Source organism: Homarus americanus, unplaced genomic scaffold (genome assembly GCF_018991925.1).
Source record: "Homarus americanus isolate GMGI-L3 unplaced genomic scaffold, GMGI_Hamer_2.0 scaffold8020, whole genome shotgun sequence".
Taxonomy (NCBI): domain Eukaryota; kingdom Metazoa; phylum Arthropoda; class Malacostraca; order Decapoda; family Nephropidae; genus Homarus; species Homarus americanus.
Window position 1 is genome coordinate 227,633 of NW_024712315.1, and position 15,760 is coordinate 243,392.

A 15,760-nucleotide genomic window follows, 5' to 3' on the forward strand; every position below is an offset into this window, starting at 1 on the left:
TGGCGGGTTAAGGCTGGGTGTATGTGAGACGGTGCCGGGTTGCCGGTGGCAGTGCGCATGCGCAGGGTTTATTTCTGCCGACGCTCGGTGCCAGGTCGGACTCGTACCTCTCGACAATTAAGGACAACAAATGCCGAGTGCCACAGCGAGGCTAAGATCTTACCCCGCGGGGCATCTTATGAACACAAACACCCATCTTGTGGCTCGTAATCCCTTCCAGTCGAGGATAAGATGGGTGGGGGGGTGGGTGAAGGAGGCGGTGCAGTAGTTAGGGTGATGGTGTGGGACGGGTGGTCACTGTGTACCTATCTCCGATTACACCATCTTCTGCCACCACTACTGTCTCTCACGCTTGACTGCCTGTCCTTCACCCCTGACAATCTGTCTTGACACACACACACACACACACACACACACACACACACACACCGAGATACAGTGGAATTTCTTTTATACTGATAAATTTTATAAGAGTCACAAAACATCAACAAACTGCATTTTTTCCTTCCAAACTCTTTATATATTTTCACTACAACTAAAACCCCTTAAATAGACACCAAACAAACATCTGCTGACAGTTCTCCTGAAGGTCGTAAACACCCTGTAGAACTATTTTTCTTCTTCTCACTTTTAACGAGATTGAAACCACAAGGAAAGGTCACAAGACATAGCCCCCAAATTAGGAAGTTTTTAAACCATTAATTTCTAAACATTTTGACTAATTAGCGAGACAGAGAGCGCATTACCCACCTCTTTTGTTTTAGTGACTAATTTATCGTGATATATGAGTGAATTTTGGAGTCTTATGATGTGAGGAGGATAAGGGAAGGCCTAGGTGATGATATACTTGATTTTAGAGGCATTTTAGAGTCTTGTAAGATGAATGAGGCGAGACTTATGGTACATCCACTCATATATGTTGGCAGTGTTGGTTGAATTTTCTGGTTGATATGTTGGTGAAATGTTGAACGTGAAGTTGATGAAGCCTACCTCTCTCCCCTCCCCCTCCCTCCTATAATTTTATCTACCCTTTTCCTCCCAAACTTCTCCCCATAGTAATTATTCTACGGCGGGGGGGAAACCCACGCCTCCTCCGTCCTCCCTCCCTCCTAACCCCCTCCCTCCTCCTCCGTCCTCCCTCCCTCCTAACCCCTCCCTCCTCCGTCCTCCCCTCCCTCGTACCATCGGTTCTAATATTGGGGTAAACAAAATAAAAAATGGCAACTTGTCGTCATAAAAGATATTACCACATATCTTAATCTTGTGTCAGCTTTAGTCACCTGTTCTGACACGGTGTAGGAAGATACGGTTATATTTTGTGTCAATTTAAGATGTAAATAGATCTTTCTTCATCCACAGGAAAGAGTTAAGGGTTTAAGATAGTGCATAGTCACATTATGTTACGAGGAAAGTCAACAAAAATATCCGATTGTAGTGTTTCTCGGTACGGATGGTGTAAGAATGTATGTAATTGAAACACAAAATAAGCATCTATGACGTTACAATTATACAAGTGTTCTACCTTAACTAGATACGTTCATTTAGCATCATTTAGCAACCAACAAGGTAAAGTATCTTTCGAAAGTTCTCTATGATTTTATTATTTCTGATGTACAGTGAATGTTTCTCGTTAAGGTAATGACTTAGGGTAATGTTTATGCTATTGGATGTGGTTTGTGTGTTTAAATCTATATCATCCAATTAGATACATTCTGATATCTTAGGTCATGATGAATAGCCAATAAAGGAACTGGACCCTGGAGGATGACATCTCGAGGAATAGCCAATAGAGAAGGTGGACCCTGGATGATGACGTCACCCCCACACCAGTTGAGGTCGAGGCGTGGCGCATGCGCAGTGAGTATTATTATTAATATGTCCACCAAATGTTGTCTTTGGCTCATCTACAAGTATTACCATTAACGTCACAGTGGCTCTATGTATGGTATATATCTTTCTTACCACACACACACACACACACACACACACAGTTCCACCCTTCCTCTAACACGTCTTAATGGCCAGAGGGTGCCAGAGTAAACTGTGGCTCTCTCTCTCTCTCTCTCTCTCTCTCTCTCTCTCTCTCCTTAGTCTGGTGAGGTTCCTTAGGGCCATTCCGGGAGTTTTAATACGATGTAAACAAACACAGTGGTGCCACATCTCACATAACGCACCAGTCTCTGTACCAGGTGAATGTGTAAGCGAGTGAACATATCTTCAAACTGACTGCCAGAAAGGTTAACACGGCTCTTTCGTCTATGTTCCAGTGATGAGTGTATTAGAAATCATCCCAAGTTTTTTTTTAAATGTTTTAAGTGACAATTAATCATCTCTGTCAGGCTTGTGTTACTAAACCATTAACAGAGACCAATAATTTATGTTGGGAATTATTTGAAAGGTCGCCATTATGTCTCCAAGTGATAGTTGATCATAATGGCCAACTGTGAGAGATGTGAGGAGGTTGTCAAGATGGCTGACAAGGACACAAGTGACCGTGTGTGTGTGTGTGTGTGTGTGTGTGTGTGTGTGTGTGTGTGTGTGTGTGTCGATGTTATGATGGCCTCCAGTGTATTTACTCCATCACCTGCCACATAGAATCAACAGATGTCATTATTGTGTACTAATTACTAGATCATCTGAAGGCAGCGTCGTTCATCGGGTGACACACACACACACACACACACACACACACACACACACACACACACACACACACCTGTACAATACCAAGTAACAGGAAGATTTTTCAGCTCATTGATTATCGTAAAGGTCCCTGTAATGTCTTCATCTCGTCTCTCTTCTCCTCGTTATTGAGAAGATAAACACTGGACCTTATAAACACATGATGACCATTAGGTGTTGTGTGAAGGGAAGGTCTGTGATACAACCATTCCAGTGGGTGATGGGTGGCCTGCCGTGGTGAGTGGGCGGAGGAGGGTGGGAGGGGTGTTGGGATCCTGTAGTGTGTCTCGTTGGGTGAGGGCCTCGCTGGTGGGCTTTTGGTGTGCCTTCTTACACGCCCAGACAGCCTACCGTACAGGAAACATTGTTATCACCCTCTATCAGTCTCCCAGAGAAAGATTCAGTGACTGGAGGAGTCTGAGATATCACATTATCCATATATAACACCGGCCTCTGGACCTCCGTATGAGAGGTTGTGTTAGCGGTGATTAAAAACCACAAAGACATCGGTGTCATCTCGTGTGACCTTCCTACTGGTGATGTCACGTTTAGTCAATTTCATAAGATCAAGTCAGTTCCTCGTGTGTTGTGTGAAGGTCACCTCAAGGTTCCACTCTGACTGTTCATATCTCAGTAGGAACTGGGTCTCTGGCACTGGCCACCACCAACTTGTTGTCAAGCACTTGCCTCATCTCTCAAGTGCTCACGAATCATTACTATGAGCTGTATATTTTTGTGAGTAACAGTGATGACCGGTCTGTCAGTCTCCTCTACCTGCACGACCTTCACTGAGGCCTCACACTGAACCTCTTGTTACCGCTGGTGGTACAAGCAACAAGCACCGGTAAACACACCCAACATAACAGACAAAATGGTCTCCAGCAACAGCAACCATCTTGGATATATGTACTGCACTTCCTCTAAGATGTTCCTCTGTGATTAAACATTATTACCACTCATGTATTTCACCTGTTGTCACCTGTAACTATGGGGGTCACCTTTATAATTCTCTCCCAAAATACTTCCCCAGAATAACAGGGCGGGTGTGTGGGTCCCTCTCTGTTTGATCTTCACCTGATAAAGTAAACAAAACAGCAACACAACTTATTATAAACCTTAAGACATTCTTCACTTATGTCTCTCTCTCTGCCAGCGTCGCCATCATCAAGGAGAGGACAGACACCCACACAGTACCTCCGGGAAATACTTGCAACAGTGTGTAAATCTGAGTTGCTTTATATACTCACTGGACTATATAAGGGATGAGGGGATTATGCGTTTTGGTATTTAGATATTTATGATGTATAAGCCAAATTATTTCTTGTATCTTTTTCATCATATTTTTCTCATTAACATATCAGTCAATCAATCAATCAATCAATCAATCACTCAATCAATCAATCAATCACTCAGAAGGCCCTTCAGTGAGCCCATGGACCCACACTGTAACTTGCTTCCCGTCAGCTGTACTGTCGTGACACACACACACACACACACACACACCTGACAAAGTGTATACGTGGTGGAGTGTATCAGTCAGAGTCAGGCTTACTCAGCAGGGGGTATATGTATCCTGTGTGTGTATGTGTACTGTACCTGTATATATACCTGTGTATATGTGTACCTGTATGTATGTGTACCTGTATGTATGTTTACCTGTATGTATGAGTACCTGTTTGTGTACCTGCGTGTATGTGTACCTGTATGTATGTTTACCTGTATGTATGAGTACCTGTTTGTGCACCTGTGTGTGTACCTGTATAATTTACTTAATGAACGTAAAATTAACTTCAACTTCATACCTTGGATTCTCAAAATATTCTCCAGGTAGATTTCTTCCCTAACTAAACAAGATTGAGAAAGACTCACTTAAACTTCGACACAAAGATGGATTCACAAAGGCCAATACTTCATATTTTCACGATAATTGGAATCGTATGGTTACATCTAACTGACTCACTGAAACGACAACTGACTCACTGCAACGATAACTGACTCACTGAAACGACAACTGACTCACTAAAACGACAACTGACTCACTAAAACGACAACTGACTCACTGAAACGACAACTGACTCACTAAAACGACAACTGACTCACTGAAACGACAACTGACTCATTGAAACGACAACTGACTCACTAAAACGACAACTGACTCACTGAAACGACAACTGACTCACTGCAACGACAACTGACTCACTAAAACGACAACTGACTCACTAAAACGACAACTGACTCACTAAAACGACAACTGACTCACTGCAACGACAACTGACTCACTACAACGACAACTGACTCACTGCAACGACAAACATACAATGAGACTCTACCGTGGATAGGTGAGTCGTGTTGGTCCACATTTACTGAAGCAGAAACCAACTTACGAGTCTGTGTAGAATAAGAACTTGTGAAATTGTTGATGCTTAGGTTGTGTTGGAGGGAGGGAGAGAATGAGGGAGAGATTGAGGGAGGGAGGGAGGATGGGAAGGTGTTTTTCTTTACCTGTTGCTGTGATGGTGTCTCTCTCTCTCGGGTATTACACACAGACAGACAAGCAATATTTACCATCAAGACAAGGTTGTCCTACTTGGCTTCACTCCAGGTAACGCGAGATGGATACCTGTGTTAATTATCTCCATGGTGGGGATATGAGGACAGGTATGTTGTGAGGTGGGGGTTAGGAGGGTGGGGGAGGTGGGGTTATGGGAGGGTCAGAAAGGTGGTAGGAGGGGGAGGGAGGGGTGAGAAAAAATGGAATGGGAAAGGAATGGTACACCCCCCATCTTCTTCCTTCCCCATATTCCTTTTCCTCTCTTTTTTCTACTCTCTTTCTCTCTCCTTTTACCTACTGGATACATCTCTACTCTCCTCTCTCTCTTTCTCCCTTCCCTCCCCATTTTCTCCCCCTTTCTCCCTTCCCTTCCCCATTCCCTCCCTATCACCCTCCCACCCTATCAACCTCCCTCCCTATCACCCTTTTCTCCCTCTCTCACCCTCTTCTCCCTCCTCAGGCCATTCTATTTGGACGCCAGTAATCAGTGTCGGGGGCCAGCGATCCACAAGCTGGCGGGGAGTGGAGGAGGAGTCGCTATATATATAAACACACTCCTGCCAAATACCGTCGGCTATTTCCACTCTGCAGCCTAGTCCGAGTTCACTACTATGCCACCCCCCTTCCCCCCTTCCCCCCTGCCACCATTTGTCACCACCACTACTAATATCATCGCCACTATCACCACTACCATTATCACCACTATTATTATTATCTCTGTCCTATTCACCAGTCACCACTATCACCATCAAAACAATAACCACTATTACCATCATCACTACTACCACCATTACAACCACCATCGTCACTACCATTACCACCAACCACACTGCTAATGACTCACTCGCACCTGGTGATCGTGACTTACACCTGGTGCTTCTGACTCACACCTGGTGCTTGTGAGTCACCTTCCTCAGTTATATTAAAAGCAGTTGAAAATAAAAAATAAGGTGTTTGCAAAAATAAAGAGGATTATTATTATTATTATTATTATTATTATTATTATTATTATTATTATTATTATTATTATTACGTATTTTTTAGTTTTCCACTATATCTTAACAACTGACTCTCTCTCTCTCTCTCTCTCTCTCTCTCTCTCTCTCTCTCTCTCTCACACACAGGGGAGTGAGTTTGTTGGAGTGATAACTGAGGTGTTGCTTACCATATCTCTCGTAACACCATCATCTACGTGCAAAAAATTACTACTTAAGGTTTTATACGAGTTAACCCACTCGTACTTAGCAAGGGGGGGTGGGGTGTGGGTGGTGGATGGGTAGGTGGGTGGTCTTGCAGGGGCGGCATGGTGCAGATGGGTGGTATATCTACTTAACTTATCATCTTATCTACTTAACTAATCCTCATTATCTACTTAACTAATCCTCATTATCTACTTAACTAATCCTAATTATCTACTTAACTAATCCTCTTCTTATCTACTTAACTAATCCTAATTATCTACTTAACTAATCCTCCTCACGTCTCCATGTCCCTACCTTTGCCTACTTAGCTAATCTTCCTCCCTCGCTAGGATACACTCAGCTAATCTATTCTCACTCTGAAAAATTAGCTGATTTAGTGAGTCGTAAAGTGTGTGTGTGTGTGTGTGTGTGTGTGTGTGTGTGTGTGTCCCACCTTTAACACGTTTAAGTTAATATATAAACAAAAACAATATTTACCACAATTCTAAATTAACTCTTAGCTTAACAATCCTAACATCATAATTATCACACTTGTCACTTACAATTAATATTTTAACATACGTGTGTGTAACCTAACCTAACCTAACCTAACCCAACCCTGCAAAAAACAAACAAGAACAAACTTAAACATTTATCGTAACAACCTAAACATTCTTCATCCTCACTTAATATATTCAGGTAATGTTTACATACGTATCCTCTTCATTAACGTGGATAGACAGGTAAACACACTATAATGTTTACCTGTGTTGGCTATATGCTGTGTGTATCAGAGGGGTAACTGTAGAAACTGGGTAGGGGAGAGGAGGAGGAGGAGGTGGTTGAAGTGAGGGGAAGGTGGGGAGAGGAGGAAGAGGAGGTGGTTGAAGTGAGGGGAAGGTGGGGAGAGGAGGAAGAGGAGGTGGTTGAAGTGAGGGGAAGGTGGGGAGAGGAGGAGGAGGTGCTGAAGTGAGGGAAGTAGGAGGGAGTGCTTCAACATACAGAGAAGGTTGAAGGTTATGACGCCAGTGTGTGTGTGTGTGTGTGTGTGTGTGTGTGGTAGAGATGACAAGAGGCAGTTCTTCATCATTACTCAGTACCAATTCTACAATACCACCTTTATATACCACTGGCATCTTCTTAGGGAACCTCTCTCTCTCTCTCTCTCTCTCTCTCTCATACAGTAAATGAATCAGTCAGGTGAGTCTCAGGTGAGTCTCAGGTGAGTCAATTAGGTGATTCTCTTACAGGAGTCATTAGGTGGGTCTCTCAGATGAGCCAATTAGGTGAGGCGGTTTTAAGTACACAGTATACAGTACACTCAACCCGTGGAACTTTTTCTTTGCCCAATTATAGAAAATAATACTTTGAATAATATCAGTAAATAATAATTACAACAACAATAATAATAATAATAATAATAATCATAATTGGAAGAAGAAGAAGAAGAAGAAGAAGACTCACACCAATACTAAATACTCATTAAAAGTCTTTATATACTGTATATACATAATCTCTACAACTGTCTCGTCTTGGTAAACAGTGGAACTTTATTTCTGAAACTGTGCCGTGTGTGTGTGTGTGTGTGTGTGTGTGTGTGTGTGTAATGCAATACTAATGACGTTCTCTCGGTGTGACCTCAACACACAAAGCCTGGCACCCATACAAGGCACCTGACCTCTTTGGCACTCTCTCTCTCTCTCTCTCTCTCTCTCGTTTCTTTATCTTCTCCTTTCTATTCTATTTTCTCTTCGGTTCTTCATATCTCTACATTATGGCCCTGGCATCCGTCTTAACAACAGCTTATGAATCTCGTCTTGATGTAAGTAAACTGTGTGGTGAGGTGACGACATCTCTCTCTCTCTCTCTCTCTCTCTCTCTCTCTCTCTCTCAAGTTAGGTTAGGTTAGGTTACCTCGTGTTGTCTGCAGTCATGTTAAGAAGGATTGTTCCCACACTTCATTAATCTTTTCCAACACGTTCTGCCACGCGCCTCCCACCAACCACAGGCTGGCTGACGGCCGCACTGTAGCGGTACGGACCATAATAAATGATACAAAAAATATATAATTTGGTAACTGAAGAAGATGAGTTGACGACTACCATTAATGTGATGTTTGTTGATGATAGGAGGTGTGTGTGTGTGTGTGTGTGTGTGTGTGTGTGTGTGTGTGTGTGTGTGTGTGGCTGCTGGGCATGTTACTACCATCAGTTATACAGTTCTTATTCAGTCATCAAAGGAAGGAAGGAAGAAGAAGGAAGGAAGGAAGGAGGGGAGGAAGGGGGTAAGGGAAGGAGGGAAGGAAGGCGTTATTCCCAGAGGCTCTCGTTATGTCCCCGTTGACAGCTGATGTGTCTGTCTGTCTGTCTGTCTGTCTGTCTGTTAATCCGATGGCAGGAAATATAACTCTAGTATTGATTGACATATTAGTGGTGATGGTGGTGATGGTAGTGGTGGTAGTGGTGTTGGTAGTGGTGGTAGTGGTGATGGTAGTGGTGGTTGTGGTGTTGGTAGTGGTGGTTGTGGTGATGGTAGTGGTGGTAGTGGTGATGGTAGTGGTGGTAGTGGTGATGGTAGTGGTGGTTGTGGTGTTGGTAGTGGTGGTATGGTGATGGTAGTAGGTAGTGGCAGATGGTAGTGGTGGTAGTGGTGTTGGTAGTGGTGGTAGTGGTGATGGTAGTGGTGGTAGTGGTGATGGTAGTGGTGGTAGTGGTGATGGTAGTGGTGGTAGTGGTGATGGTAGTGGTGGTAGTGGTGATGGTAGTGGTGGTAATGGTGATGGTGGTGACAGTGTTTTTAAATCAACTGTCTCATGGTTAGGTGTGAAGAGCATAATTATTAGCACACACACACACACACACACACACACACACACACACACACACACACACACACACACACACACACACACACACACACACACACACCTGACTCTACTGTACGTTATTTGAATCCTTTAAATTTCATCTCTTCCGGACTTTACTGCCAATGATTTGTTTCTTCTTGTTTAGGAATTTAATCAACAGGTAAAATAAGCTAAGGTAGAAAGGGAGTGATGTGGTAGAGAAGGGATGGTAGGGAAAAGGGAAGTGGTAGAGAAGAGGTGTGGCAAGGGAAGGGAGGGTGGGGAGAGAAGGGTGGTAGGGAGAGAAGGCCTAGGGGAGGAGGGTGGTAGGTGTGGTCTATATAAGGTGAGTGTTCCCATTCTTTTTGTTACACATTCCGTTGTTTTAAGTTCTACCCGCAGCTGACCACCTCCCCTTGCCTGGTTAACCTCCTCCTCCTCCTCCTTCTTCTCTTTCTTTCTTTCTTCTTCTTCTTTCTTCTTTCTTCTTCTTTCTTCTTTCTTCTTCTTTCTTTCTTCTTCTTTCTTTCTTTCTTCTTTCTTCTTCTTCTTTCTTTCTTTCTTCTTTCTTCTTCTTTCTTTCTTCTTCTTCTTCTTCTTCTTCTTCTTCTTCTTCTTCTTCTTCTTCTTCTTCTTTCTTTCTTTCTTTCTTTCTTCCCTTCTCCTCCTCCATCTTCCTCTCCTCTTCCTCCCCTCCCCCGCCTCCTACGAGCCCTGGTCAACACGCTGTGGTGGTCGCCAGGAAATGTTGTTGGACACGGCTGGTGGGTCTTTGACTTCTCCTGCTGCAGGTGTGAACGGCCAGGAGGGGGAGGAGGAGGAGGAGGAGGAAGAGGGAAGAAGGAGGGGAGGTAGAAGACGGGGAGGAAAGTAGAGGGGAGGAGGAGGAGGTAGAGGAGAGGAAGGGGAAGAGGGAGGGGGGATGGAAGAGAAGGATCACAGGTATATTTAGATAGTGTACCTGTACTATCCTGTTCTTTCTCTTACGCTAAACATTTTGACTGGTATACTTAGGTTAGGGTTAGGGTTAGGTTAAGTTAGTTCCAGATATAGCTTTCCATATATTAACTCATCTACGCCTCAATATTGTCGTGGATGAGAGGTAATGACTCACGAACCCTACCTCTGAGTGCCATGGTTCGAAATAAAACCAACTTACCTGATATTCCCTAATTAAGTCATCAGTATACAGGTAATAATTTGCTAGTCTTCTCCATTAAGCTTTAAACAACTAATTCTAACTCATCTTCACTATCCAGGTAACATTGTATACCTATATTGTCATGTTAACTTGTAAGATGATTTTACTGAATATCTATCTATCTATCTATCTATTTCACCCTCAGTTTCTTAATTACTCATTTAACAAGGACATAAAATAAAAGAACTCGCCCCCACTAATAGGACAAAAAAATCCGATTTATTTTAAGAATCCGGATTACAATGTACAAAAACGGTGAGGTACAATAATAAACCACGTCAAGGGATCATCAGTCTACCGCCAGCTGTACGTGAGGCAGCGCTGAAATAAGTCCCTCACGCAACAAGGTCAATTTTATACTTGATGAGTCCAACTGTGTACGTGTGCTTCATGGTGGTGGGGGGCGTAGGGTGTGGTGTTGGGGGTGGGTGGTGTGTGTGGGATGGGTAGTATGGGGTGTATGTGGGGTGGGGTGGGGTGGGGTGGGTGGGTGGGTGGGTGGGTGGGTGGGTGAGGAGAACAAAACGGCGTATAAATATCACAGAGCCTTTATCATGTAAGAGGTAAATCACTAACAGTCACCAATTTGACACAGATGGTGGAGGGTGATGCCCCCTGTACACGGCTCCTGGCTCACCACACACTATAGGCTGGGTGGACGTTGCAGGGATCCTCAACTCAGCGGGTGAAGGCGCCTCTTGTGTGATCAAACCCACAGGTCTTGTCGGTGTGTGTGTGTGTCGACCTTGATGTTATAAATTATTGGGTGTTAAGGTGTTGTCAGGTATTAGACGACCTAAACGTCTCAGTTCTTCCGTCGTGGTCTCTTGTCTCTGTACTGAAGGAGGTGTGGTCGTTGGAGATGTTCCCCAGAGGATAGATCCTTCACAATGGAACCCCTTCAGTAGTTCTTAAGGTCTTCCTAAACGTGACGACCACACCTGACATATTACTGCAGATGTGGACGACCACACCTGACACATTACTGCAGGTGTCGACGACCACACTTGACACTGCCTTACAGGTGTGGGCCACCAACGCTATACACAGGCAGATGAAGCCTTATTCGTCTGTACAGTGGAAAGTTGTGTAGGAGTCTAAACATAGAATTACTGTTACATTAATTTATCCTATAAGACGTTGGACTTACGGAAGTGTAAACACTACCACACTGACACCGTCTCCTCCAGGGGCAGACTCGGGCATTTCTTGAGGATGATTATTGATGTAAAGGTTGAGGGTGTCGCTCTACACACACACACACACACACACACACACACACACACACACACACACACACACACACACACACATACCTGGGCACACACGCGTTCACCAGAGATACTGTGTTATTTATATTGTCTCACACACCAACCACACTACTCTACCTCCACCACAAGTCTCTTTATCTTCACTACAGTGTCATAGTTCATCAGTAAGTTTGTCTCACAGGACTGGTCTCAGAGTGTGTTGGAACAAAACAATATCCTGCACGTCTCTCTCTCTCTCTCTCTCTCTCTCTCTCTCTCTCTCTCTCTGGACTCCTTCCTTTAAGGCTGCACACGGTGTGGAAGCACTATGTGGCTGGCACCCATCTGAGGCAACATTCATCCACTCCAGGTGTGTGGAGCCTTGGTGGGGGGAGGGAGAAGCCCTCTTTGTGGTGAATAAAATCGTCAGGTGTTAGCCAAATAAATTCTTAAAGGTAACGTCCCCTGAGTGAAGAGGTTAAAGACCCTTGAGGTATGGAAGTGTTAGAGGGAAACTATCGAGTGAGATTGGCTGGCGGAAACAAAACACAGTGACTCGTCCAATTATGTTACGATAAACCACAACACGAAACGTAATAAATAGAAAAACAACCACAACCACAACCATGACCACGACCACAACCACGACCACAACCACGACCACAACCACGACCACAACCACAACCACAACCACGACCACGACCACAACCACGACCACAACCACGACCACAAACACACCACAACCACAACCACGACCACGACCACAACCACAACCACACCACGACCACGACCACAACCACAACCACAACCACGACCACAACCACGACATAAATTAATCTGTAACTTCATGTAACATAACCTAGAGTGATATAATGTAACGTAACAGAGTTTGACGTGGAGGTTGGTTATAAAAGCTAGTCGACACTCAGCTCGCACGGGAAGATACGAGCCACGGTGGATGTAACTCAGCTGGGCCGTAACAGACACCCCTCGTTTATCTAGTAGACCGATGACTAATTAATGGTGATCAGGTAGTCCTTGTCTTGGGTAGTTGAGTATATTATTACACACACACACACAGTCCTGGTCATATGAGAGTTTTAGTTTTCTAACGTGTAAATACTAATGGTTATAAAGGTGTGTGTGTGTGTGTGTGTGTGTGTGTGTGTGTGTATGTGTGTGTGTGTGTGTGTGTGTGTGTGTGTGTGGAAAGATTCATGAACCAAAATTAAAACATCTTTAATCATCACAATGAAGACGGATATTTTGTGTGAGTTAGTTCTTGGGGGGTCAGGCAGGTCAGGTAAATAAATACAGTATATATTGATTATTATAGGTACAGAGGGACTTGTCTAACACCTGTTGATAAAGAAGGTAAGGAAGACGTATTGTTTGATAATATTGTTTGTATGAACGTTGACCAAAAATAAGTCTTTTTCTGTTATTTTTTTTAAGTTTATATTAATTAGTTTTCAGTGAACTTTGTGTAATTTTTTTGTTATTTATGTTATGTTGGTATTTAACCAGTCAGGTATATTGTTATATGTTTTCCTGTGAGGAATATTGATCATCTTGGTCTTTATAAGTCTGGACCAGCAGGTATTGCTGTATTACAGTTCATGAAACTGATTCGGTTTTATTTTGACCGTCGGTGACCTGTGCTTACTTCTGGGGCTTAATGGATGTGCAGTTTTACCAGAAAATTTGGCACAGTGTTGCGGTCCGGCAATACTTACTAGGGGAAAAATGCCAGGCCTGAAATAACGAGGTTTAACGTATTTTTGGCACAACATTCACCACCATCTTGGGCAGCGGTTGGCACCACTGAGCCCTCCACCTCCATCTTGGGGAACAGTTGTCATCCCTGACAGTATTCTATTCCACTTCAATTCAGGGACGTTTTTAACTTAATTCAGACAATGAAATGTTTGAATATACAACTGTTTACATAAATATGATGTAAATTACTAATAATGGATGATGTTAATAATACTCAACATAGTATAACAAAGAGAAAATGATTTAATGTTGGCAGACGTGGTGAGTTGGTGTAATTTACATGTTGTGCACGAGACGGTGTCATGGTGGCAATGTTCCTCTGCCTCCCCCCAACCATCTCTTAGTTCCCTCCTGCACTTGTTCCATCTTCCCGTGATTCCTGGTTGTCTTGTTCTGGGGTTATTTTGTTTACTTCTACAGCTCCAAAGAATAGATTGTCCTACAAGTCTAGTAAAACAAAAAAAAGAGTATTTCTATGTCTTCATTATGTGTCGGCCAGCCAGAAATCGCTGTCTCTTGTTAGCATGGGTTTTCACTTTTCATTTTATTTAGGATTCTGAAGAGTAATGGGTTGAGAAGTATGGGTAATAGAGTATGGGTTATGGGGAGGTCGCTATATGGAGTGTAATACGTACTGTCACACCCTCTGGTCACCTGCCAAACTATGCCCCCGGAATTAGTATCACTTATGGTTATGTAATATAGATCACTGACTCGTCTAAGCGTATGCATATTGACGTCATAATCCAAAATGGCCGCCACTAAAAAAAATATATTCTATTCAATTTTGGTCCAGAAAATATATAGTTGTAGATGAAAATATGCTACAGAATATAAAAGGCATGAGTTTGATGCCTGAGATGTGAAATAATGCCTTCTTGGTCCTACAGCATAACAACTCATGTGTATACGATAAAAATAAGTGTGTATTTAAAATTGGTTAATTAAACACAAGAAGACTTCGGCTACAGGGTAAAGAAAGAAAATTCATGTGATTTTTTGTTATATATCAGTTTGGTGAGATGAAGACAGACAGACAGAGAGACAGAGAAACAGACACTGTGCTAACGCTATCCTGGCCACGTGAGCATTGTACACTGGAGGACCGATGAAGAACTGGAGGCTTAAGGGAGTTATGTACACTGAAGTATAAACCAGGTGGTGCTGCCTTCCTCCCCTCCCCAAGTCCAAGGAGCGTGAGGCACCGTGGGGAGGCAGTGACCCTAATACTGTATAATATCTCCAGCAGCTCTTGTGGTGTAAGAGAGATACTTCCTGTCTGGCGAAGTTTGATTTATCTGTAAACATTATCATCTACCAACATCTAGGGTACGTACTGGTTCTATCAGACTGTACAATAAGGTATATTTTCACTTTGGTCAGGTACTGTTGTGAGACTTTATTATAAAACGTTGATGACAAACTGGCAGATGTATCGTTCGCCTTTGGGTATGTCATCCAATCACACCTGACGGGATTTTCACACCGTCCTGTAAAAGAAAGTAACTGTCTCAATAGCTGAAGTCCTGCCAGGAAAGTAGCGCCAAAAGAGATATTCATCCTTAGTGGTTGATGGTATTGTTGTTTCGTCTGTACAGTGTGTCAGTGTGCAGTGAAATCATAGAAAATCTTTTACGTGATAAATAGACATATCTCTTCCTCTCCTCTGGCCACCATGATGCCTTCTACAGCCGCCCAGGAACACGTGAGAGCTCCACAGAACAAGGAATAACTGTTGTTGACATTATATACTTTGATGATATCGTGTGATGTCAGCCATCTTGGAATATGACGTCATGACTGCAAACGGAGGTATATCCCTTTGAAAATGTCCTTCGTGACCAACCTAACCTAACTAGAGGGATATATGGAAGGGATAAAAGTAAGAATAATGTGTGTTTATCTGTGTGTGTGTTTGTGAGAGAGTGAGAGAGTGTGTGTGTGACAGAGAGAGAGATGGGGGCAAGGGTTCACTAGGAGAGCTTGGCAAGAGGTAACTATGCCAGATTGTAGACGAATGACTCACCTGTTGGTCCCGCCTCCCCTCACACCTTGTCTCTCTCTCTCTCTCTCTCTCTCTCTCTCTCTCTCTCTCTCTCTCTCTCTCTCTCTGTTTCTTATCCATATCCTATCCCTCATTTTAATTTTCTCCTTTGTCATTTTACCCTTTTCATCCAAGTCATCTCCTCGTTTAAGGTAACTTGAAGGAGAATTAGATAAATAATAATATAATAGTTATCCATCCAATCTTACCAACTTCGTTTTCTTCGT